The sequence below is a fragment of the Odocoileus virginianus genome, chromosome 25 (assembly GCF_023699985.2).
Source record: "Odocoileus virginianus isolate 20LAN1187 ecotype Illinois chromosome 25, Ovbor_1.2, whole genome shotgun sequence".
NCBI classification, from domain to species: Eukaryota; Metazoa; Chordata; class Mammalia; order Artiodactyla; family Cervidae; genus Odocoileus; species Odocoileus virginianus.
The window spans coordinates 12,814,353-12,840,295 of NC_069698.1; the positions used below are offsets into that span (position 1 = coordinate 12,814,353).

A 25,943-nucleotide genomic window follows, 5' to 3' on the forward strand; every position below is an offset into this window, starting at 1 on the left:
TAGTTCTCTGACAAATCTCAACATATCAGAAAGATGATGGATTCATGGGTAAAACATAGAGCTAATTCCTAGTAGACATTTGAGCTCCAGAGCTTTCTCAGAATAAATTTATAAATTGGTGTATATTTGTACATGGGATTCTAGCAATGTAACAAAAATATACCTACAAACTATATTAAAATACTTCAGTGAATAGTATTAATTGTAGCATAAAGGCAGAGAGGGAACTAGAGTTCATTCTAACACAGCTGGTGAACAGCACTTGTGATGCACATAATATTCTAGTTGTAACTTCAGTTTACTTACTCTTTCACTCTGATGTTGGTTTGCAACAGTCCCAAAGAAGGCCATTAAGACTGAGAATAAAAATAATAACTAAAGCTTTCATAGTTCAATTTTGAGATATGCTAGAGAACTGACTCATTTGAAAAGACCCCGATGCTGGGAAAGATTGAAGGCAGGAGGAGAAGGGGACGACAGAGGATGAGATGGTTGGATGGCATCACCGACTTGATGGACGTGAGTTTGAGTAGGCTCTGGGAGTTGGTGATGGGCAGGGAGGCGTGGAGTGCTACAGTCCATGGAGTCGCAAAGGGTTGGACATGACTGAACTAACTGAACTCTAAGCGTCACTGGTTACATAATAACGTAGTTTCAAAGGCCCTCTGGCTACATGTTAAACTAGTGAGAGATAAATTAACAGGCAGCTGTATAGAGAAGGACAGGGTGTTTTAAAGTCACCGGCCAGCAGAAAACCGTTGTAAAGCACAGGAAGCTCAGCTTGGCGCCCTGTGCTGACCTGGAGGGGTGGGATGGAGGGTGCGGTGAGAGGGAGGTTCACAAAAGCTATATGTAGACTTATGGCTGCATCACATTGTGACGCAAGCAGAAACTAACACAACATTGTAAAGCAATTATATACCAATAAAGTCAGTTTAACTGCAGGAGAGTTGTAACAGAACATTTCAAGTGTTCAAACTTCACATCTAAGAAGTCTGAGACGCCAGTCCCGGGGCTTCTGCTCACCTACACTGTGAGGAATCTGTTCCCCAGGGGTCCCCTCTGTCCTTCAGGGTGCAGAATGCGGTCAGGGCGCCGGAGGCCCAGCAGGCTGCTGCTACACTGTCCACTAGAAATTATCCAAGGCAAGAGGTGTGCTGGCGCTTTACTTGCAAGTGCTGAAACAAAACACACATTCAGCATGCTTATAAGGAGGGCTCAGCAACCCAAGAAAAATCTTAAGGCATTAAAAAGAAAAGCCTTAATGAAAACACTACTTTAGTAAAGTCACTACAAGCCCCTCCCTAAATTCTCCACTGGATGACATGATTACCAAAAACAAAGAAATCCAAGAGCAAAACCAGAAATCCAAGAGCAAAACCTCCTGCATGCACTACATGACTGTAGCTCATGACTGGTTATCCACGGGACCCAGCTCAGTCTCCTTGAAAAAAATAACAGATCCAACTCAATTAATCCGTAGCAACCTGGTAATGAAAGAACCATCTGTCTCCTTTTTCAGCTCCTCTCTACACATACACACAGCTTTATTGTTCAATGCAGAGGTGAGAGGAGGAGCTGCTGGAAAACTCTCTGAAGAGCAAGGAGAGGGAGGGAGACAGAAGAATGAGGAGAAATCAAGAACAAAAACAACCAGAAGGAAGGGTGGGAAGTTAGTGTGAACAGCAACTGCTTCAACAATGTGTGGTAGGCTACTTTCTCCAAGAAACTTTGGAAGAAAAAAAAATCTCAAATTGCTCCTGCTACCGTTTTTCTTACACAAGACTAAAAACTCTGATACAGAAACAAATAAAACATAAAACCCTGCATGTTCTATATTTCTTGTGTTAGTAGAAAGTGTTTTTTTTGAAAAAATAAAAATTCTTAGGAAACAAATATCATAAACAAAAAAACACCAAAAATGGGGCAAATATTTATTTCAGAACTCATTTATGACTCTAATGTCCTACAATAAGAAAATGATTATGCTTAATTATGAACATCATAGAGTAACATGAAAAATATTTAGATTCTACCAAATAAAGGAAGTTTTAAAAAGCTGAGTACATTTCCATATGTGAGATGCATGTGTGGTGACACATGACTGCAAGACAGAGAAAAAAGAAATCAGTTGATAGGCTGTTATGGACTGCATGGGATTTTTTTTCTCTTAAGTTCAAAATTTATGGAGAAACAGAAAATGCTTATTTTCATATATTTCAATATACATTTCACGTGTCAAGTGCTAAGCAGTTTGTGCATTTAGAAATTAGAACAAAGGCAGAATGGTGCTCTTTAGTGGCACAATAGAAGACTTCTATTCTGTTCTATTAGGGAATTCCCTGGTAGCTCAGTTGGTAAAGAATATGCCTGCAGTGCAGGAGACCAGGGTTCAATCCCTGGGTCGGGAAGATCCCCTGGATCTCCTGCCTCCAGTACTCTTGCCTGGAAAATCCCATGGACAAAGGAGACAGGCAGGCTACTGTCCATGGGTTGCAAGAATCAGACACAACTTAGCAACTAAGCCACCAGCATTCTATTCTATTCTAATTCTATGATAATGGATGTCTCCACCGTGAGACAGAATTTTGAAGCTAAGTAAATTGCGGATAATGATAAACTTGCGCCTCAGAATCACTCTCCCTAAATAGATAGTAAGCACAACTCCTGGGTTTCCATCGTCTTCAACCTATACTAGTTACTGTCTGCTCGAGTCCAGAAGCGATCACAAATCTGAAGCTGGAAGGTTAGCAAAGAAACCTCAAACAATGCTAGAGGATGGGGATTTAGTTACACCTGGAGAAGCTTACATTGTGGAAGGCAAACAAGATGGCCATTCTCAAGTCTGAATGGCCTTCATGAAAAGAGGCATAGCCTGGTTCTGAAGGCTAGCAGGGGTTAAGCCAAGGCCAGTGAATGCAAAATTCAAGGAATTAACAACTTTGAAGTTGGCATGGAAGAACATGCTTAGGTTACCTAAAGATAATACAGGTTCCATTTCTGGACAATGAGTCACTCATTACTAAAGATACTCTGTTTTAAAAAACCACTTGGGATGGATTTGTATAGTAGTCCTTAAAAAACTTTAATGTCCATTATCATCACCTCAGCATCTTGTTAAACTGTTGATCCCTATCAGAAGGTCAGGGGGTCATGAGATTCTGCATTTCTTGCAAGCTCCCAGGTGATGTCCATGCTAATGCAATGTGGTTACAAGCATTAAAATGTTACTTAAACCAGTATTTCCCAAAGTTTTCTAACAACATGACTTCAAAAGTACTCTCCAACCCTGATTTGAGGGCAGATGATTAATAAATTTTACATATTAAGTAGTTATTAGTGGAATTTTGCAGATACACACCTTCAAATGTAAAATATATATATATAATAAATATATTAAATTTTATTATATATATTAATTTTATATTAATATATTTGTGTTATAATTAATATAATATTAATTTTAATATTTATTAATATATTAAATAAAATAAATAAATAAAGCTATCCCCCCAGCTGATACTTTTAAACAATAACCAATTTTGCCCGATTTTAAACAATACTTTCTTTTTACTTCTATTAAAAAAAAGAATTAAAAAATGACGATTTTACTCCAAGTTTGACAAAGTAAGTGTGTCCTGGTGAATGAACGAATGAATAAGCATGCTCAGCATTTAAAATGCAGTTCCTTACGATTTCCGTATACAACAGTTAACAGAGAAGGAGGACAAGACAAAACACAGCTGTGACTTTTCTTCCTGGTGATTTGTGTTACAAATCATGGTCTCCAAAGGCGAGGGTATGCGGGCAGAAGACTGCAAAGGTGACATCTGTAGTTTTCTTTTTCCATGTAGGGCTCTGCCTTCTTTTCCAAGCCCTGACATTTCACCTCTCCTCCATCCCATTTGGGTGGTAAAATCCCTTCCAATGCTTTGAAAGTTTCCTTCTTGCTCACATTTTGCTCAGCCCTCTACTTATCTAGGAAACTTGGGCTTTTAATCAGTTCAAAATCCTAAGTGACGTCTTTCCTGGAGAAATATGCTAGTATCTGGACACACAGCCCTTCCTCAAATTTTAAATCCTTCTTAGGTTTCTCTCCCAGAATAAATAAGCCAACAGCTAATAGGGAACTGGCTTCCTGTCTTTCCTCCTACTCTATAAGTCCCCTTTCCAAAGGGTTTATTGTTTTATAGTTTGCTTAAAAGTTATAAGTAACATTCCATCTGATTTACAAAAGCCCTTTTTCTCAAGCTACTTATTACATCAGTGTATTCTGAAAGAATGCAAGCTTATTCTGCTCCCTGAGAAGCATCATTTCCTGCTTAATTCCCCTTTTGCTATTTTTAAAAGAAAAAAAGCAAGTAAGCTTGAGGATAAACAATCGGAAGAGCATATATCAAATCTTAAGGTTAAAGTACTGGAAATGTTCCAGCTTACTACCCATCAGAGGATCCTCCAAAATCAAATTACAAATATGATGCTAAGCTTAACTTGGGGTATCTTATAATTATTGTTACAAAGAAACCATCATACATGTGATATATATTTTTATTAAATCATATATAATCCTAGATTTACTTCCAAATGCAAGCTAAATTAATCCTCTAGGCAAAGGGAGTTAATTCATTTCCTGGTAAAATTAACTATGGAAGTTTTCACCTCTACTAAAACTTTGCTGATTTAGGCAATAACCAATTTCTGGGCTTTCCTGGTATTTCAGTGGTGAAGAATCTGCCTGCCAATGCAGGAGACACAGGTTGGATCCCTGATCCATAAAGATCCCACATTCCGAGGAGCACCTGAGCCCATGAGTCACAACTGTCAAGCCTGTGCTCTAAAGACCAGGAGCTGAATTACTGAAGCCCACAGGCCCTGGAGCCTGTGCTCCGCACCAAGAGAAGCCAGCTCAGTGAGAAGCTCACGAAAAGCAATGAAGAAGAGCCCCCGCTCCCCACAACTACAGAAAAGCCTGCGCAGCAGCGAAGACCCAGCACAGCCAAAAATAAATTTTAAAAAGCAAAACAAAAACCAACTTCCCAATGCCAGACCTTGTTCCAGGCACCAAAGACACAGTAGTGAAGAAGAACATCTGTTTACAATCCAGGAAGAGTGGGAGAAATTAACAAGCAGTTGTTATTACTATTAAGTAATACTATGTGGTGTTATTACGTAGCAATTATGGAATTACAACTGTGATCTGATGAGACACTGCCCTAAGTAGGGGAGGACAGAGAGCCTCAGAGGAATCTGAAAGAATTCAGGGAACTCCTCTGAGGAATAAACAGATGAAATCAGGTAAAAATGAAAAGCATTCCAGGCAAAGGAAATGGCATTTGTGACTGAGGCTGCTGCTAATAGAAGTGAACATGAAAAAAAATTGAAAAAAAAAAAAGACGTGAGCATGAAAGTAAGAGCTAATCTTTGTTGCATGGCTACTACATTCATGAACTCACAGAATCCTCACAACAGTGCTGAGTTGGGCCTGTTTTTCTAATTCTGTAAATGAGGGGGCTGAGAGGCATAGAGAAGTTAACTTCTCCAGGGTGTCTCAAAGCTAGATGTTGAGCCAGGGTTGGGCTAGGTAATCTGCTGCTGGTCTATTTATTCTGAACCCATCAGCTACTCTAGCTTTCCAGGAACGAGATCAACTTGAAGCCTGCCTCATCTTTAAGATTCACTCTGCCAATTTTCATTTTTCACAGAATGACACAGTGAAATATAGATGTATTGGAAAATCTTCAGTCTCATTCCCAGAGTCTTGATAAATGTAAGATTCCTAGGTTGAAACCTATTACATTAGGAAATATCACATGAAATTTTTTCATTACAGAAGCATTAACAGAAGTCTGAATTTTAATACAACAAATGCTCACAAACCCATTAACCAAAATAACCATTATCTTCTCAGGGATTCTTTTTTAATGGAGATTTGTGTTCCTCTCCCTACCCTCCTCTTTTTCTCTGGGATCCAACCACAATCATGAATTTGCCTACTTTTTATTCACATGTACACACATATGTGGTATATGATGCTGTTTTAGGTAACAGTTTAACATTCACATATGAAATACCTTAGATTTTGAAATTTGAATTTTTTCACTCTACACTTCAGGCTTAGAGATCCATCCATACTGATGCATAAAGGTCTGATTCATTCAAATTCTGTACAGTATCCTATTAATCAATTGTATCACAAATCCTTCCATTTCCTATCAGCAGATATTTAGGCTATTTTCAGAGAACTACTGATCTAAACATCATTTTGGAGCCAAATCTCTTTTTTTCCAATCTAAAAAAAAATGCAGTTTACTAAGATAATCTTACCAACAACTCTGTGACCACATGGAGGCCAGAATACTGGAGTGGGTAGCCTTTCCTTTCTCTAGGGTATCTTCCCAACCCAGGAATGGAACTGGTATCTCCAGTATTGCAGGTAGATTCTTTACCAACTGAGCTATCAGGGAATCCCTACAAACTGCTAGGAATACTTTAAAATTGAAATTTCACTTCCACATAGTCTTTTTTCTAAAGCATAAACTTTGATAACTCAAGCTGTTTAAAAATACCTAGATATTTAACATACCAGGTATGATTCTTTCACTATGCCAAAGCATTTGACTCTGTGGATCACAATAAACTGGAAAATTCTGAAAGAAATGAGAATACCAGACCACCTGACCTGCCTCCTGAGAAACCTGTATACAGGTCAGGAAGCAACAGCTAGAACTGGACATGGAACAACAGACTGGTTCCAAATAAGAAAAGGAATATGTCAAGGCTGTATATTGTCACCCTGTTTATTTAACTTATATGCAGAGTACATCATGAGAAATGCTGGGCTGGAAGAAGCACAAGCTGGAATCAAGATTGCTGGGAGAAATATCAATAACCTCAGATATGCAGATGACACCACCCTTATGGCAGAAAGTGAAGAAGAACTAAAGAGCCTCTTGATGAAAGTGAAAGAGGAGAGTGAAAAAGTTGGCTTAAAGCTCAGCATTCAGAAAACTAAGATCATGCCATCTGGTCCCATCACTTCAGAGGCAAATAGATGTGGAAACAGCGGCAGACTTTATTTTGGGGGGGGGCTCCAAAATTACTGCAGATTGTGACTGCAGCCATGAAATTAAGACGCTTGCTCATTGGAAGGAAAGTTATGACCAACCTAGACAGCATATTAAAAAGCAGAGACATTACTTTGTCAACAAAGGTCCATCTAGTCAAGGCTATGGTTTTTCCAGTAGTCATGTATGGATGTGAGAGTTGGACTATAAAGAAAGCTGAGTGCCGAAGAACTGATGCTTTTGAACTGTGGTGTTGGAGTAGACTCTTGAGAGTCCCTTGGACTGCAAGGAGATCCAACCAGTCCATCCTAAAGGAGATCAGTCCTGGGTGTTCAGTGGAAGGACTGATGCTGAAGCTGAAACTCCAATACTTTGGCCACCTGATGTAAAGAACTGACTCATTTGAAAAAACCCTGATGCTGGGAAAGATTAAAGGTGGGAGGAGAAGGGGATGACCAGAGGATGAGATGGCTGGATGGCATCACCAACTCAATGGACATGAGTTTGAGTAGACTCCAGAAGTTGGTGATGGACAGCGAGGCCTGGCGTGCCACGGTTCATGGAGTCGCAAAGAGTCTGACAGAACTGAGCAACTGAACTGAACTGATGACTCTGTGAAAACACAAAGTTAATAGTATTTTAAATGAGAAAATACATTTCTAGGTAAAGTAAATCTACAATCATTCTGTTGAAAACAAAACATATTGAAGAAAAAGTGTATGCAGAAAGTCTTCTTATAACCACTTTCTTTTTCTGATAACCACACTGACTAGGCAGAAAACTCTGAGTGCTTGAGCAAGTAGATAAACAAACCACAGGTTTCCCTGGAATGCTTTGTTCAGTGTTTTAGCCAGAAAATAATCCAAGGCACTACCCCACAGAAAGATAATCAAATTTCTCTTTAGAATTGAGTGATTAGGAAGTACTCCCATGTATCAGAGTCAATGATGGATAAAGTGGACAACAAAGCAAAGTAATAAAATACCAAGTCTTTCACCCTGAAGTCTTTAGACCCATCAACAGTGTGACCATACACAATGACCTATTTACATTAATGGAAATGTTTAGCTCAAGGACATTGTAACAAAGTTTATTATTCAGGCTAAACTGAAGTCAAGTCTACAAATAAGTGAAGGCTTATCAATGGCATTCCTATACCTTTAATATCACTTTCTATAAAGAATCTGAGAAAACCTCAAAAGGTAGATGTTTTAAAATACGAATAAGCGTTTACTAATGCCCGCATTCTTTACACGCTAAAATAACCTAGTCCCGGGAGTTCCCTGGTGGCCCCAGTGGTTTGGACTCTGCACTTTGACTGCTGTGGCCCAAGTTCAATCCTTGGGAACGAAGATTCCACAAGGGTAGTTTAGCCAAAAACAAACAAACTACCCTAGTCTAGAAGATGTAAAAGAAATTCGAAATAGAGTATTTTCTCTGAAGGGGGGAGGGAGGGAGAAATGTCTCCTCTCTTAGCAGATTTCCAAGAAGTGTTCAACATTCCTAAGAAGGTAAACAAAGCTGGGTTTCCAATGAAAGAAGTAACTCTAGTGCACTGGGGATCACGGTGCGGTCAGCTCCCTGGTCACAATCAGCCAAAATGTTTTAGCACATTTCACAGGCCAGAGCCAAGGGGATATCACTTCTAGATTCCTGGTCTCCAGTCCAAGAAATCCCCCTGGGCTTAGGAAAACCTACCCAGGCTTCAGGAGGCAGCTCAGAACTCAACTGAATTCATCCTACCAGTAGTTCAGTGAAATAACTGGCCAAGCAAATGGAGAAACTCCATTATCCATTTATCCATCCAAGACAGATACCTATTGCCCATCCTATCACATGGCACTAAATCTCAGGGAAAAAGAGAACTCTGTCTGAGAGCACAGATGCTCTAAAGGCAAGTCCACAAAAACACAGACATACTAAACATAACCTTTGCCCCATGCTGACCTCTTAACTATAGCTTCGGGCTTAACTGCTCAGTCATGTCTGACTCTTAGAGACCCCATGGACTGTAGCTCACCAGGCTCCCCTGACCATGAGATTCTTCAGGCAAGCATACAGGTGTGGGTTGCCATTTCCTTTTCCAAACTATAACTTCAAAGTGCCCTACCTTCTTGTTTTTCAATTAAGTAATAAGTATCTTATAGAGAAAACATAGAAGCCTAAAACATGCAACTTTTTTGCATTCCCCCTCAAAGGGGCAAAATATATTGTATAAATAGCAGAAACTAGTTATAAAGAGAATAAGAATCAGCAACAGGCCAGAAACCAAAATTAGAACTGCTTAAACTTTTCAAACTTCCCCACGTTTGTGATTTTTCTAAATGTCTGGTGACTTCCCCTGGTGTTAGCAGCAGCAAGCAGTGACTTCTGAAGAGAAAGCAGGGGCCGGGAGAGGCACATGCCTTCTGCAACCACGCTAGGCTGTGGACAGGCAAGGTGAAGGGCGAGTCTGTGCCGAAAGCATCCAGACAAACTTCCCCAGCAAATTTCCGGGTCCTGAAGAAAGAACGAAAGAAGGGCAAAGCAAGCGGCTGGAGCACGTGAAGTCTCCCTGGGGACTTCCAGTGTGGTTCTTACCATTCCCCTTACCCTAGAAACTCAGCCCAGAATAAGAGACGTTACTGTTGGCAGTCTAAACCCAATCCTTTGCTGAAGAAAAAAGTACTCTGTCATCTGCTACCCTCTGCGCAGTTCCTTCTTACTAACTGAAGCCTAACTGTTGGACTGTTTTTGGATCTGAGGGTTTTTTTAACTCTCTGAAACGAGAACTGGCCTTTGATATGTCAAAGCAGAGCAAAATGAAGCCTTTATTTACAGCATGCCGTACTATTCCAAAATAGAGATTTCATTTAAAGAACAAAGTTCTATTTTTTTTCCCCTATCAACATGATCATGAATCAGAGTAACTGGGGATGACCTGCCAAAGGAGGTGGCTCAGCCCAGGTCTGGGAGAACGGGGCAAGGACACCTCCGCGGAGACCAGAGGGGCACCGGCGGGGGAAGCAGAGAGACGACGTGCGAAGCTTGGTCTGGGATATGCCAGGAAACCAAACTGCTTCGGTCTGAAAACACGAGGGAAGAACCGCGTGGAGAAATAAAGAAAAAGCCCTATCCTCCGCCCTCCTGCGGGGCACATCGCAGACATGCAGCGGCCAGGGGCAAGAGAGGGAAAATTCCAGAACCAAGGACGAGGGGGGGGTCTGGGGAACGGAGACAGGAGGGTTCGGGCACCAGGCCCACAGACACTCTGTGTTCATTCCTCAGGGCTGCAACAGCAAAGTCCCACAAACACGGCAGCTTACCATAACAGAAGGGTACTATCTCACAGTCCTGGAGGCCAGAAGTCCCAACGCCAAGTGTGGGCAGGGCCACGCTCCCTCTGAACCTGGTAGGGGAGAATACTTCCTTGCCTCATGCTAGTTCCTGGTGGTTTGCGGGCACTCCTTAGCGTCCCCTGGCTTGTAGATGCCATCACTCCAACCTGCTGTCTTCACACGGCACTCTCCCGTGTCTCTGTCCTCATACACGTGCTTCTTATAAGGACCAGGGGGCCACCCTACTCCAGCGTGACTTCATCCTAACCACTACATCTCCATGACCCTAGTTTCAAATGAGGTCACATTCTGAGGTCCTGGGAGTTATAACTTCAACATGTCTTTTTAGGGAGACACGACTCAACCTATAACACATCTCCTGATGCCCAGTCCTTACTCTGAGCCAGAGGGACTCTGATTCTCTGTGTGCATGCTAAGTCGCTCAGTCGTGTCTGACTCTCTGCAACCCTGTGGACTGTAGCCCACCAGGCTCCTCTGGCCATGGGATTCTCCAGGCATGAACACTGGAGTGGGTTGCCATGCCCTCCCCTCCAGGGATCTTCCCGACCCAGAGATTCAACCCATGTCTCTTAAGTCTCCTGCACTGGCAGGATTCTCTACCACTAGCATCACCGGGGAAGCCCTTCTGACATCCTAGACTCATTCAGAATATGTGGGTGTCATTTCGAATTAAAGAGAAAGAGGAAAAAAAAAATAGCCTACAGTGATGAAAGTCAGAGTAGTGGTTTCATCGCAGGAGAGGAGCGGAGATCAGGAGAGAGTGTATCGTGCACTCCCGGAAGGCAGGTTATGTTCCACCTCTTCACCTGGAGGCAGGTTACACAGGCGTGCTTCTCGGGAGGAAATGTATTGAACCATATGTACATGGGCTTCTCTCGTGGCTCAGCAAGTAAAGAATCCGCCTGCAATGCAGGAGACCTGGGTTCAATCCCCGGGTTTGGAAGACTCACTGGAGAAGGAAATGGCTACCCACTCCAGTATTCTGGCCTGGAGAATTCCATGGACTGTATAGTCCATGGGGTCGCAAAGAGTTGGACACAACCGAGCGACCTTCACTTTCACCTCATATGTACATGGTTTGTATGCCCCTCTGCATGGATGATGAATTTCCCGTAAGAACTTTACTTTTAGAGGACCTGGTGCTGTCCAAGAAATAAAGGTGTTGACAGCCCAGGTGTAACTTCGGAAAGGAGCTTTTCCTGGGAGAAGCCCCAACCCAAGAGTCAGCCACTCAGCCCTGCTGGTTCAGACATGCAGGGGTCCGTTTCCCTGAGATGTTCAACTCCCAGGGGCTGGTGTATAAATGGAAATGCCAAAGTAACACACTTCTAATGAGAAAAATATAAGGGCCAAGGAGTACTTATATTTGAACTAAAAGTTTGACAGTTTCTAGAGGCAAATTTCTGGATGACTTTAAAAAAAAAAAGTTGTTTGATAACCACAGACCCACAATAAGGGCACAGGCTTCCCAAAACAGTGCCAGAAATGAGCTACAACAGTTTTTGCTCTGCCCTGTTTTCCTAGCCTTCTTGTGGACCTCTGCCACACACTCCATTTTCAGGCTAATCACAGCTCAAGTATATTTCAGTGTTTTTTCTTTCACATCTAATTCTCCTCTGGGAATTTTAAACTCTTATGGTTAGGGAGTTTTCCATCCCATTGCCTAATTTCTAAGCAAGAGAGATCAACACCAAAAGACAGAGTTAAAATACACCAGACTCCACTCAGACTTGGTAGAAAATATATTTCTGCAGTAAAAATATGTAGGATTTCCTAGAATTAAATATAAGTCAGACATTTAACATCAGATATTGCATAAGCTCAGTTGTAGAAGTGTCTGGTGATGGAAGCAAAATCTGACGCTGTAAAGAACAATATTTCATAGGAACCTGGAATTCCATGAATCAAAGTAAATTGGACATGGTCATGCAGGAGACGGCAAGAGTAAACATGGACATCTTAGGAAACAGTGAACTAAAATGGACAGGAATGGGTGAATTTAATTCAGATGACCCTTACACCTACTACTGTGGGCAAGAATCCCATAGGAGAAATAGAATAGCCCTCAAAATCAACAAAACAGTCTGAAATGCAATAGTTAGGTGCAACCTTAAAAACGACAGAATGATCTTGGTTTGTTTCCAAGGCAAACATCACAGTACTCCAAGTCTATGCCCCAACCACTGATGCCAAAGAAGCTGAAGTTGATCAGTTCCATGAAAACCTAGAAGACCTTCTAGAAATAACACCAAAAAAATGATGTCCCTTTCATCACAGGGGACTAGAATGCAAAAGTAGAAGTCAAGAGATACCTGGACTAACAGGCAAGTTTGGCCTTGGAGTACAAAATGAAGAAAGCAAAGGCCAACAGAATTCTACCAAGATAACACACCAGTCATAGCAGACACCTTTTTTCAACAACACAAGAGACAATGTTACACATGAACATCACCAGATGGTCAATACCGAAATCAGGCTGATTATATTCTTTGTAGTCAAAGATGGAGAAGCTCTATACAGGCAGCATAAACAAGACCTGGAGCTGACTGTGGCTCAAATCATCAGCTTCTCATGTTAAAATTCAGGCAGTGAGCAAAGAGGAACTAAAGAGTATCTTGATGAGGATGAAGGAAGAGAGTGAAAAAGCCAGCTTAAATCTCAATATTAAAAAAACTAAGATCATGGCATCCAGTCCCATCACTTCATGGCAAATAGAAGGGGAAAAGGTGGAAGCAGTGACAGATTTCCTCTTCTTGGGCTCTAAACTCACTGGGGATGGTGACCACAGTCATGAAATTAGAAGACAATTGCTTCTTAGCAGGAAAGCTATGACAAACCTAGACAGTATGTTAAAAATCAGAGCCATCACTTTGCCAACAAAGCTCTGTATAGTCAAGGCTATGGTTTTTTTCCAGTAGTCACATACAGATGTGAGAGCTGGACCATAAAGAAGGCAGAGCACCGAAGAATTGACGCTTTCGAACTATTGTGCTGGAGAAGACTCTTGAGACTCCCTTGGACAGCAAGATCAAACCAGTCAATCCTAAAGGAAATCAGTCCTGAATATTCACTGGAAGGACTGATGCTGAAGCTCCAATACTTTGGCCACTTGATGCGAAGAGCTGACTCACTGGAAAAGACTCTAATGCTGGGAAAGATTGAAGGCAGAAGGAGAAGAGGGTGACAGAGGATGAGATGGTTGGATTGCACCACCAATTCATTGGACATGAACTTGGGCAAACTCTGGGAGATGGTGAGGGACTGGGAAGCCTGGAGTGCTACAGTCCATGGGGTGGTGAAGAGTTAGACACAACTTGGTGACTGAACAACAAGAATAACTGCATAAGCTCTGAATAACATATTGATGTGTTAAAAATTGAATGATGTCTTAAAAATAGGAGTGGGGAGGAGAAGAGGAGTAAGAAAGGGAAGCAGAGAGGAGGAAAGGAAGCCAAACTTTAACTGCAAAGGAACCAAATAAAAATCAAATCGTAATCAAGCTGTACATAAAAATTATCAAGCACGTAATTATAGAAGAGAAAGCTGTGGCTTTCTTGAGTGTGAAATGTAATAGGAAGGTACTGGAAGTTTCAAGGCTATGAATTTATAATAGTCCTGTGGACTGTTTTCCTGGGATATCTCTGTCCTGTTGAAGCCCCTCACCACTATCAAATTTCATATAGAAATCCAGGTTTCAGAAGTCTCAAATGATACTTCACATCTCTTTTTTCTTTTTTTTGGCTGTGCCACGTGTGACTTGCAGGATCTCAGTTCCCCAACCAGGGACTGAACCTGGGCGATGGCAGTGAAAGCCTGGAATCCTAACCACTAGGCCACCAGGGATCTCCCCGACATTTCTTTCAAACACTTAGGTTATTAAAAATGAGAGATCACATGTCAAATATGTATTATGTTAAATAATGTTCATCATTTTCTCATGGAATGTTTTCATCATCTTCTCATGAAAACAGCAAATGGAAGAAATGCATTCCATGCCACTTTAAAATCCAAATACAATGTTAAAAGCAACAAGCAGACTTTGACCATTATAAACTGTCTCTGTAGATCTACCATTCCAAGTGCATACATATTCTTATATGGAGATGTAAACATACAGGCCATAGGTCTCTGAGTCTCATTTAACTGATTGTAAAATCCAAGTGCATCTTTAAAAGCAATGAGCAGACTTTGACCATTATAAACTGTCTCTGTTGATCTACCATTCCAAGTGCATACATATCCTTATAGGGAGGTGCAAACATGCAGTCCATAGGTCTCTGGGTCTCATTTAACTGACTCCTACATTCTCTCCTGCATCATCTCCCAAAATGCTTGACTTTGACCACCATGCACCAAACTTTCCACAATTCTCCATTCTACTCAACACTATTCCGTGCCTCAGTGCCTTTGATGACACTGTTCCTGCAGCCCAGAATGTTCCCTCTTATTCTTTATCCTCTTGCCATAAATCAGAGGCAGCTAGTGGGATTCTGCTCTTCAAGAAAGTCTTCGTCTCTACTTCTACCCGTGTTTAGATGAGGACAGAGAAGATTTTAAGAAAGAAAGTATATGTAAAGTATTTTAAGAAAGAAAGTATATGTAAAGTGTTTCAAGAACATATGTTTCAAGATATAACTATCACGTTTTTTAAACGACAGAAGAAGATGAACAGATGTTAATTTTTTTAATGGACATCTGAACACAGTAGTTTTAATCTCAACCCTAGTTTATTCTGAAAAATCACAGTGCCATTCAATCAATAGATTTTCATCTCCCAACTCCACCTGAAGCATGCGTACATGCACGCACACATGTGCACACACACACTGCATCCCTCCACTGTATGCCCAAGGATCTCTATACTATAATCAGTACTGTGCCTGGCACATGAAAGGTGTCCAAATATTTATTACTGTTCAATGAACACTAAAGAATATAACAACATGAGTAGATAAATAGAGTCCAAAGTGAAGTCACAGGATGAGATGGTTGGATGGCATCACCGACTCAATGGACATGAGTTTGAGTAAACTCGGGAGTTGGTGATGGACAGGGAGGCCTCGTGTGCTGCACTCCATGGGGTCGCAAAGAGTCTGACATGACTGAGCAACTGAACTGAACTGAAAGTGAAGTCAGGTTCTAATAGGACTCAGACTGGTTTAAAAAAAAAAAAAAATTAGAGCCAGAGAAGGCCAAACAGAAAGACTTTCTGGAGAAAGTCAAATTTTATCTATCCAATGAACAAGAGTTATGATAATAGCTATAATAAGAGTTATAATAATAATAATCTAACAATATCGATTAAATGTTAGGTATTTGGCAGGCCCTATACTGAACTGTTGGCATGTGTTTTATTTTGTAATTATCGTAACTGTGATGTGGGCATTATTTCAAGTTTAGAGATGAAGAAAGTGATCTTCACAGGAGTTAGGCGTGTTCAGAGTCAGGCAGTTTATCAGCCGTGAAGCTGGAAAACGAATGCAGGTTATCATCTAGCTTGAATGGGGGTGGGTGGGGAGTGGAGAGAAAGGCACTAGTTCTAAAGGCCTTCACAACCTGCAGCACGGGGAGGCTTGCAGTGACTGCAGGAGCAAATGGAACAGTAAAAAGAAAACGAGCAACAGGAGAGAGCAGAAAACTTCAAAGACCTGTAGGAGGAATTCTCTGGATTTTTGAGCAGAAAAAAATGTCTGTAATAAAAACCACGCTTGAGGGATGTTATTACAAAAGGTGCATGGACAGGAATATTGGTGGTCATAGGTGGAGACTGTGGGTAGAAGCTTTGTAAGAAGAATATAATTGCATTATTTATGGTTAAAGCAGAGGAGGCCTACACACCAACTCTAAAAATAGAGGCAAGCTTTTCAGTTTTTTTGCAGTAGATGGGCCTGTTTTGTCCTCCAAAAATATTCCAGGCCTGTAAAACATTTACAGATATTTCAATCATCAGAAATTATATATATCCCTTAACATCCTGCTTAAGAAAAAAATCCAATTATTTCTAATCTAATTGAAACACAGCTGGGATCAAACAAGAGTGATTAGCTAACTTACTCTGACATTTACTTGAGATATTGGCTTCAACTATCAAATGGATCTTGACAGCAGTATTCTTTATCTCACCAAAATCATTCACCAAAAAAAAGTCCTATAACTTGCAGAGTCTGTCAATTAAATAAAATTATGAATTAAATTACTTACTGTTGCTGAAAAGCAGCTGGAAATCCACCTGGAATCTGATCAACTCATTGCTCTTGTCTAAATGCAACAAGATAATCCATTTCTCCATTTTAAGCGCAGTTTATAATTTCAATATACTATAATAGTTACATATTACATGATCTAATCTTATACCAGCTTTATATTACCCGTAAAAACAAATCAGGGAATTTAAAAAAAAAACTGATTTTTTAAATTCTTTGGCTCTGTGCTCAACATAGACTATGCGCATATTCCCTATCTTTGCCTCTTCTATCCCTTAAGACATGAAGGACTCTTATACACTAAAGGGTTGCACAGATTTTAATAAAAGCATTTCATTTTATTACACTTTGTACTGTATTATTTTATTTTAATAAAAGCAGCACCTTCTATGGTGCTGGCCTAAATATTTGCAATAGAATATTTCTTAAGAAGACGACTCCTCTAAGCTATCAGAAACACTGGGCTGATAACATCTCTGAGGACTAAAATCTTATTGGGGAGGGAGACTCCATAAAATCAGCTCAAAGACAAGAAGACTTTGTTTATATTGTTTATATTATAGCAGCATGTCCTTGAGGAACAGGGGGGTGGAAATCTATAAGGTAGAATCTTTAAAATATGTATACAGAATATTAAGCAGGAAGATGCCCTCTAAAGACATCATTCTTTGTGAGAAACTTAGTCACTATGAGTTTCAGCAAGAGCCCACAACTGGGCCCTTCTCAGTTCCCTCCGACAGGCAGGCTCTCCCTCCGAGCTCTGGCCCTGATGAGAAGAGCTTTTTATCCCCAGTGCATTTGTTTGTGTCTCCAGCTAGGTTAAATGATATCTAACAGAAACCTAAGACATATCATAATAAGCAATGGAATTCAAGTGGTGCTTACTAAAGGGCATGAAATCATAGATGTGAGATGCTGAGCTATTAAAGAGGGAAATGATTTTGTTATCTACTCTCTTGGCACACTTATTTCCTCACTAATGTACCTACAAACCCAACTCAAATTATCATAAATTATGAAACTGAAAATTTGTTGTTGTTCAGTCTCTAAGTTGCATCTGACTCTTTGCAACCCCGTGGACTATGGCAAGCCAGGCTCCCCTGTCCTTCACTACCGCCTGGAGGTGGTCAAATTCATGTTCATGGAGTCAGTGATGCTATCTAATCATCTCTGAAAGTTTACTGTACATGAAAACAAATTCGAGAATAACCATCTGATAATATTCATATACCAGTCTCTTACATGGCAGCCTAATAATTTTCAAAAAGAAAAAAAGGCTCCAAGCCAGAAAAGTTTTAATTAATTTAGACAAATCCACAGGAATGAATGCACCCTTCACCTATCTTCTCCAATGGGTCAAGTTTTTGAGATGATACATTAATGATCCTGATAGTTACAAAGACAAAGCCTAAGAGTTATAAAGATGTTACAGCTGAGCTAATATATTCACACTGTGAGTTAATCCATGGGCACGGAGGGAGACGCCTGGCAAACATCTGTTCTATCTATAACGTCCTGACCACCACACCAGGTGGAGGACACAGGGGCAAACAAGATGAGACATCATTGCTGCCTGCTCAAACTGAAACATGTTCCAGATTTTACGTCAGCACATCAGCCATAAAGAAACAGATACCAAAAGCTGAAAGATAACTGATATATATATCAGTTCAGTATGTGAATTAATAAATGAGCAGGGCATCTGGCTAAATAATCTCAAAAGTTATTTTCTGAGTATATCAAGTTTCCCCAGAGAGTTGGATACTGGAGATGACGAGCTATCTTGGAATCAAAGGATACCTGATAAAATGCCTCTGTTCATTTCTGATAAACCGGTGCTACTAGGAAGTACTGCCTTGAACATAAATTTTCATGACCTAAGTGCTACTCTAAGACTGAGAAGATTATCTATGAAGAATAGAAAGAAAATTTCTAAGGCATAGTATAGTCACATGGCACCTATTACAAGAGTTGATTTCCACTGAAACTGTAACTCCCTGCATAGCCTGAGGGAAAGGGGGCTGGCGTCAAGAAAAGGGAAGACTTTCCCATTATATAGAATATCTCCTCTTCGGACAATCATTGTCCTTTTGGTTGATGTCATCTGAAACTACATGGGAAAAATTAAGTTAATCATCTATTCAAATCAATCACACTTGCAAACGATACCAACTGTGATCGATTTGAGTAGATGATCAACTTAATTTTTCCCATCTAGTTTCAGACGCCACCAGCCAACCCAGAGACTTAGAGACAACTAGATATTCAGCCTAGAGAGAGGCTGAGCAATCAGAGCTATTGGTGGAGAGTTTCAGGCTTGACTGAGTACAAGGATTTATTTCAGTGAGTAAGAGGAACACTGTCCACAGTCCTCTGAGGACGGCTTCTCACTGTGGACATGCCTGTCCCTGGCCTAGAGAAAGGAAAGGGAAACCAGTGATGACCAATCAGTGGGGAAGTGAAAAATGTGAAGAATGAAAACGTGAGAGAGAGAGCGAGAGCGAGCAAGAAAAACACCAAGAGGAAAGTCCATCGCCCACCAGGTAAAGACTGAATCTCTAAATCAACCTCCAGTGGCTTCTTATTCTAATTAAACCACAATTCAAACTCCTCCTGAAGACTTGAAGGTGTCTCATAAGCAGTCTTCTGCTTGCCTCGCTGACTTCCTCTCTTCCAGCTAGCCCTTTTGCAGTCTTCGCCATCTCCAAGTTCTTCAAACATCCCCCATTCGTTTATGCCTCGGGGTCTCTGCAGCTGCTGTTTCCTCTGTCTAGCATGCTCCTCACTTGACTGGCTTCTTCTCATCATTCCTATCTTTCTTCATACACCCCCTCCTCACGGCAGCTCTCTGACTGCCCTAAACTGGCTTCCCCAGGTCCTGGCACACCCCCACAATGAACTGTCTTCATAACACTCATTCTATCTGAAAAGTGTTTCCCCATATATGTGTGTCTGATTTATTTATCCCATTTCCCACAGAAACATAAGCTCTGTAAGAGCGGAGAACGTGTTTTGTTCAATGCTACACACCCACCTAGAACATCTCCTGTACATGGTAAGGATGCAATAAATACTGGTTGAATTTCAAGTTCCACCATATAGATGACTGCAGAAAGTCACCCAGAAGCCACTGCGAAACAGCTCTCTGCCCCTTTTTGTCGCCCTATCAAAGCGCAGTGACCATGACCCACAACCACACCAATTCCAGACACGCCACGGGGGTGAAAATAACATCGCCTCCCTTGGAGAAATCGCCAGCTTCCTTGCCATTTCCTCTCCTGGAGGCCCTGTTCTCTCATCTCCCACAGATCTTTCCATCCCCAATCACATAAAAAGTAAGTCAATGTTTAAAGAATGCTTCAAAAACCAGCATTACTCTGTGCAAGTGGAAGAAATGATGCCCCTAGCACATTGCATCTCAGGAATAAGGGGGAAGAAGAGAGAATACAGAAGAAGAGACCCTTCACTCAGCTTTCTAGTGTTTATGATGAGAAAATCACCTAAAGGTTGGGTGCTTTCCTCCTCCTTTTTCCCAATGGTCCAGGAAGGTGAAAACCCTGATCAGATGCAGAAGGTTGTGGTAGTAAGTGGTAAGCTGCTCATTCCTCCCGGGATGACCAAAAGATCTCCAAAAAGAAAAAAAGAAATATGGACATGGGGAAGAGACTGAGATCCTACTGCTCCTCTCTCTCTCTTATCCTCATATCCTCACCCACAAAATAGCATTGCTTCTTAGCCCAACAGCCTGTCTGGCAGCCAAGTTCCTGACCAATTTAGCCCCATCGGGAGAAAAAAAAACCTGCTACCCTACTACAGTGAGAACTGTGCTTCTGACACCCTGAGATGGAACCATAAATACAGCTTTCTACAAAAACACTGTGATGTCCAATGCACACATCCTGTTCCATACATCAAGTGCACTCCAAATTAAACACTTCAATTCATCAGGTTGAATCGGAAACTGTGGTGTATGCTGTTATCCACTGTAGTTAGGATAAACAGGAGAGATTCATTTCAATAGTGACAGTGAGGATGTAGCCCTGGGAAGATTTCTTCTAGGCAAAAGGAACTTCCCTGAAAATATATTCAGAATGAAAAGACCATTCAGAACCTAAGCTATTGGCAATAACAGGCCCCTGTAAACCTGGCCAGACGCAACCCACCCAAGGGGCATGTCAAGGATGTGAAGATAGAAGATACCTGTTGAAAGGCTGAAACTAGCAAGAGGAAAGACAAAGTATCAGAGCACCCCCCCCCCCCCTCAGGAAGCCAAGCCTGAGGGGTAATTAAGAAGGTGTGTCCAGATGGGAGAGGTGGATACAAGTGAGGGTGTGGAAGGTGCAGGAGAAAGCCATGCAAATAGTGGACGAGCCTGTGAGGAACATCTGCTGCTGAGGCTTCCTGGGACCCCTGCAAGGCAGAAGTGAAGCGACCCTCCTGTGATCAATCTAAGTCACTTAACCTTGGGCAGTCTCAGGTGTGTGTTTTTTAATTATAAAATAAGGTCAAGCACGCCTGTCTCCTAGGGTGGCTGTGAAGATTACATAAACTAGCACAGGTGAACTCACTGGGGATCATAGTGGGAACCACCTGAGTTTTCTGCTTTCCTCTCCTCCTCGATAAGCATCCCCTAGAATGCCCTTAAACAGGGCACAGGTCCCCAGTCTGAATGCAATCACAACAGAAAAAAGCCTATTGGTAATCTGCATGGTTAGCAGATGATGCTTATCAGAGAAACATGGGAAGCACAGCATTACTTCCCTCTCATAATATTCCATGTGACATGGAACACAGAAATATCTCCAACAGAAGCAAACTGCTGCCACTATTGTTTAAAATGAGTAAACTTGAAAATTACAATTTTCACAAAAGACAGACTGATTTTTTTAAATGCTATGTCTCCTAAAGTCATTCTTCTGCCAACACTATTTCTATTCCTTTTGAGCTTCAAGGATTTGTATTGATTTGGGGAATAAGAACAAATTATTTCCAACAAATCTACTGAAACAATCAAAACAGCAATCTCATTCTATTACACCATAATACGGAGACACGGTCCAACCTGAAACTGACAACCAGAGAGGGATTTGGTGAAAATACTGCTCAAGAGAAGGCCTCCGCTCCCCCCACCCCCCTCCACGATTAAGGAACGCTTGATGCCAGAACAGAAACACAGTTTCTAGAAAAGTTCTTTTCTCATAAACCAAAGTTGCCATTATCTCAAGTGCTTCCGGGCCAATCAGCCTCATTCGGAGACGACAGACTAGATCATCTAAGAGTGGCTCTATACAGATCTTCTTACTAAAAGTCGGCGGCGAGACTAAAAGGAAGGGAAAACAAATCAATTTACAAATGTCAAATCATCATGCTTCAAATATAAAATAGCCTGGCAACCTGACCAGATCTTCCCCAATATGGAACATCTCCATATAAGTCAAAAGATAATTTCTCAGCCGGCAGCCGGGACAGGAAGTTTTAACACTGGAAAGTCAAATATCAAAGCTAGCCTTGTAAAAGCAGCTAGCAGAAACCACGAGACTAGCGTGAACATGGGGCCAGAGGGCGAGGAGCTTCTGGTAGATTCGCAGTTTTCTTAACTATCTACCTAATTACAGTTCTCAGGTGGCGGGCCTCTTAAAGCACGTTTTACTTTTGGATTTAGAAATCTGCGGCTTCTTTAGTTTCTGATACGTTGGCATTCAAGGTGTCTTTTTCATCACCACTCCCAAGCACCGTTTTAAAAACATCTTTGAACAGCAACCCCACCCTCAACCCGGTCCCCAACCTCTCTCCCCGCCCTTCGACTGAAGACCTGCCACTCCTTCCCCCCCCCCCCCCAAAAAAAGGGTTCTGGGTTTGTTTTTAGTTTCTGAAAACCCGCCTTTCATAGATTCTCTTTCAAGCCCAAATAACAGCACTCAAGGGGCTGAGATCGCCAGGGAGCTCGGAAGCATTCGGCCTCAAAACCACAAGTTTCTTCTCCCCTTTCCCCCAAACTAAGGGCAGGCCAAGTCCCTGCAATTTTCTCGCTGCCGCACTTTGCGCCAAATCGCCTCGGAGCTAGTTTCTTTAGGTCTAGTTCCACTGTGGCCGCCGGAAGAAGGGTTTCTAGTAAATTTTTTCTAAGGTAAAACGAGAGAACCTTCCAGACCTCTCGCCCCGGCTCGCGTACATCCCCTTTTACAATGAAACAATAGTGAGGAACCCGTCACCCCCCCGGCCGCCCCTACCCGGGGAGCACCCGGGTCCGCGCGCCCCCCACTGCCTGAACCCGGGGCGCGGGGCAAGCGCACGCAGGCTCCTGGGGGTGGGAGGGTGCCTGGAGACGAGCCCCCCGGCCCCTGATCCTCAGTCTCAGAGGCAAAACCCGCGGATCTCCCCGCACCCCCAACCTCCCTCCCCCGGGCGATGCCAACCCTCAGCGAAGCGGGCCGGGGAGTTACCCGCCGAGGCCCAGGCGCGAAGACCGCAGAAGCGCGCGGGGCTCCGGGGCCGGGAGCTCGCCCGCAGCCGCTCGCTCCAGCCGGGTGCTGCCTCTCCCGCGGAGCCCGCAGCATCGAGCCGGCGGAAACCGGAGGACGGTGGCGCGGATCTGCGGCGGCCCAGGAAGGAGGCAGTCTCCCCGGACCCGGCGGGGGACCGGCCAGGGCGCGCCGGCGCCGCCCGGGGTCCTAGGCGCCCGGCGGCGCGTGCGCTGCCCACCGCGCCCGGGGCCGGATCCTCGGAGACTGCGCCGAGCGCCTCCGGAGTCGCGGGGAAGCTCCTCCCGCGGCAGCGGCTGCGGCCGCCCCCGAGTGCGCGGAAGAAGGTGCGGGGCAGTGAGAGAGCCGCTGGGTCCCCGCGGCCCCCTGGCAGGCGAGGCTGGAGCGCAGCCGAGCCCCTACCTTTCCTGCTGGCGGGACTCCAGCCGCGCGCCCTCCCCGGGCGTCCCGGACAGGAAAATCACCGGGGGAGGGCCCGGGGAAAGCGGTGGGTGGCTTTGGACGAGGCAGGAGGATCAGGTTCCACAGCCAAGGAGACACTCCCTTCCCGCCCCGGTTTTTTTGGAAAGCTGCAGGGGCGAAAGAGAGGGGCGGCTAGGGAGCTGCCTCCTCCCCCCGGGCTGGCAGGCGGCAGAAGTAAACACTTTTTGCTTGGCGCGGCGGGCACTTCTGTGACTCGAGGCGGAGCAGGCGGTTTGGTCCCCAGCAGAAAGGGCGGGGGTGTCCAGAGAGACCAGAATTGCTGGGCTCTGCCCTTCAAGGACAAATGTGTTAGTGCTTTTTCTCTTTCGGAGGAAACGATACGTTAGGGGGAAGGAAGATGAGATGTGTAGTTTCTTGTTAAAATAGGTCTGCCTTGAGAAAAGCGTATACTATAGTGATGATACTTGGACAGCTGTGTTTTTTAAATGTCAGTGTTTGTGAAATAAATCATATGCCATCAAATGATCCCTGGGAGAAGAGCCACAGACTTGGGTGCAGTTCAGAGTGAGTAACGTGTCAGGCAACTGAAACAAAGTCCTTTGTGATGGAACTTCTGGTGTTGCTGTTAATTTTAACAACGGCCCTAGGAGGCAGCACTTGTTATTTTCCCAATTTTATCAAAGAATCGGACACGACTGAGCACAGACACACACACACACACAGTCAAAAAACCCAGAGAGTTCAGGAAGTCCCCAATCTTACCCTTTCTACAAATTGCCTCTGTAGTAACCCACACAGATTTTGTAATTATAAAGGTGGTGCCTCAAACATCTGAGTGGTGGCGGTGGATTAGTTCCTAAACTGTGTCTGACTCTTTGAGACCCGGTGGATTGTAGACCTCCAGGCTCCTCTGTCCATGGAATTTCCAGGCGAGAATACTGAAGTGGGTTACTATTTCCTTCCCCAGGGGGTCTTCACCACCTCACCCAGGAAATGAACCTGGGCCTCCTGCATTTCAGGTGGCCTTCTGCATTGCAGGCAAATTCTCTACCGACTGAACCACAGGAAGAGGGTATTTGTCCAACTGGGCCCATTTTTCTTGATGTTACTTTGCTCTTTTAGGTTCCCCTGAGTTTATTACCCTTCTTATGTTCATCATCTTCAGAATTACAGCAGTGATTTCACCTCCTACTCTCTAGCTTTCCTAGGACTTTTTTTTTTTTTTTTTAATGTGGACCATTTTTCGTTAGTCTCTATGGAATTTGTTACAATATTGCTTCTATTTTATGTTCGGTATTTTGTCCCCAGGGCATGTGAGACCTTAACTCCCTGACCAGGCATTGGAACGTGAAGTCTTAACCAGTGGACTGCCAGAGAAGTCCCTTTCCTAGGATTCTTGAATCTGCAAAGTCATTTGTTAAGGGAAGAGGCAGTCCACTATTCTTAGGTGACATTTGTGCTTCTTCATGGTCAGTAGTGGCCAAGAAGACGCTATTCACCATAACCAAGTTCAAATTCCACTTCCTCCTCTGGCCTGTGACCTTGAACAACTGACTTAACCTCAGTGTGCTTCCTTTTGATCACCTGTAAAGTGAGAGAGTACAACCTCTCTTCCGGGGTTGTGATGAGGATTAAAATAGATGATGAAGTAGAGAGTTCTTGGCACAATGCTTATCACAAAAAACATCAATCAGGAAGTACAGATATTAACTACCAGTTCTTTCCTATCATGAGTCAACTACCCTTCATGTATCATGTCAGTTCCTCCCATTCATCCTACAAACCAGAATAATCTCATCCCAGAAATGATGAAACAGAGTCAGGAGGTTACATAATATGCCCAAGATCATACCTACCTATTTTGGAGCTGTGATTTGAATCAAAGTACCTAGAACTAAAATAATTTCTTTTCCAGAGTGCCTTACCTGTTATGTAACTATCTGGGCAGGTGCTTTTGACATGTCAAAGATTTTTTTTTAATGCAGAGTACATTATTTCTTAGGCACATGATTGCAACTATGTAAAATTTTTGAATTCTTGTGGAAGGTGGTAAAGAATTAAGCAAGGTAAATTTGTAGCATTCTCTGGGCTACAACGTTTTCACAGTGTAAAGATAATTAACTCAGCCTTTGTGTAGAAGATTTATTCTATTAAAGTGGGGGGGGAGGGCCAGGAAATAAGAGAGAACTATTGGGACATGCAGGGTCTTTTAAAGGTCCTTGAAATCATCATATTTAGGCAGTGTACATATAGGGTTGGCCCAGTTTGCTAGGTTTGTTTTTTTATTATAGATGGTGTGATCTCTTTGAGTTAAAATGACATTGTTTGATGGGATGTTTCCCAGGGTATCCAGGGACTGGTGAAAGCCAGGTTCCCCACACCACCCTGGAGTGCCATTTAGTACGCTGGAGAATCACAGTCTAGAGTAAAGTT

At 42.8% G+C, this 25,943-nt stretch overlaps 1 protein-coding gene across 4 annotated transcripts in view; it reads right to left on the bottom strand.

The window, feature by feature from the left end:
- Positions 1-23,577, bottom strand: part of ST3GAL6 (ST3 beta-galactoside alpha-2,3-sialyltransferase 6) — a 90,031-nt gene extending 66,454 nt beyond the window's left edge. The window contains exon 1 of one of the 4 annotated variants that reach the window (XM_020869833.2): positions 23,490-23,577. The gene's annotated coding sequence lies outside the window, so the exon portion shown is untranslated. Of the gene's footprint in view, positions 1-1,026; positions 1,154-23,021; positions 23,130-23,489 lie in introns of those variants that run through there. The other 3 variants (XM_020869834.2, XM_070455015.1, XM_070455012.1) reach the window with 3 other exon arrangements.
- Positions 23,578-25,943: the final 2,366 nt, after the last annotated feature.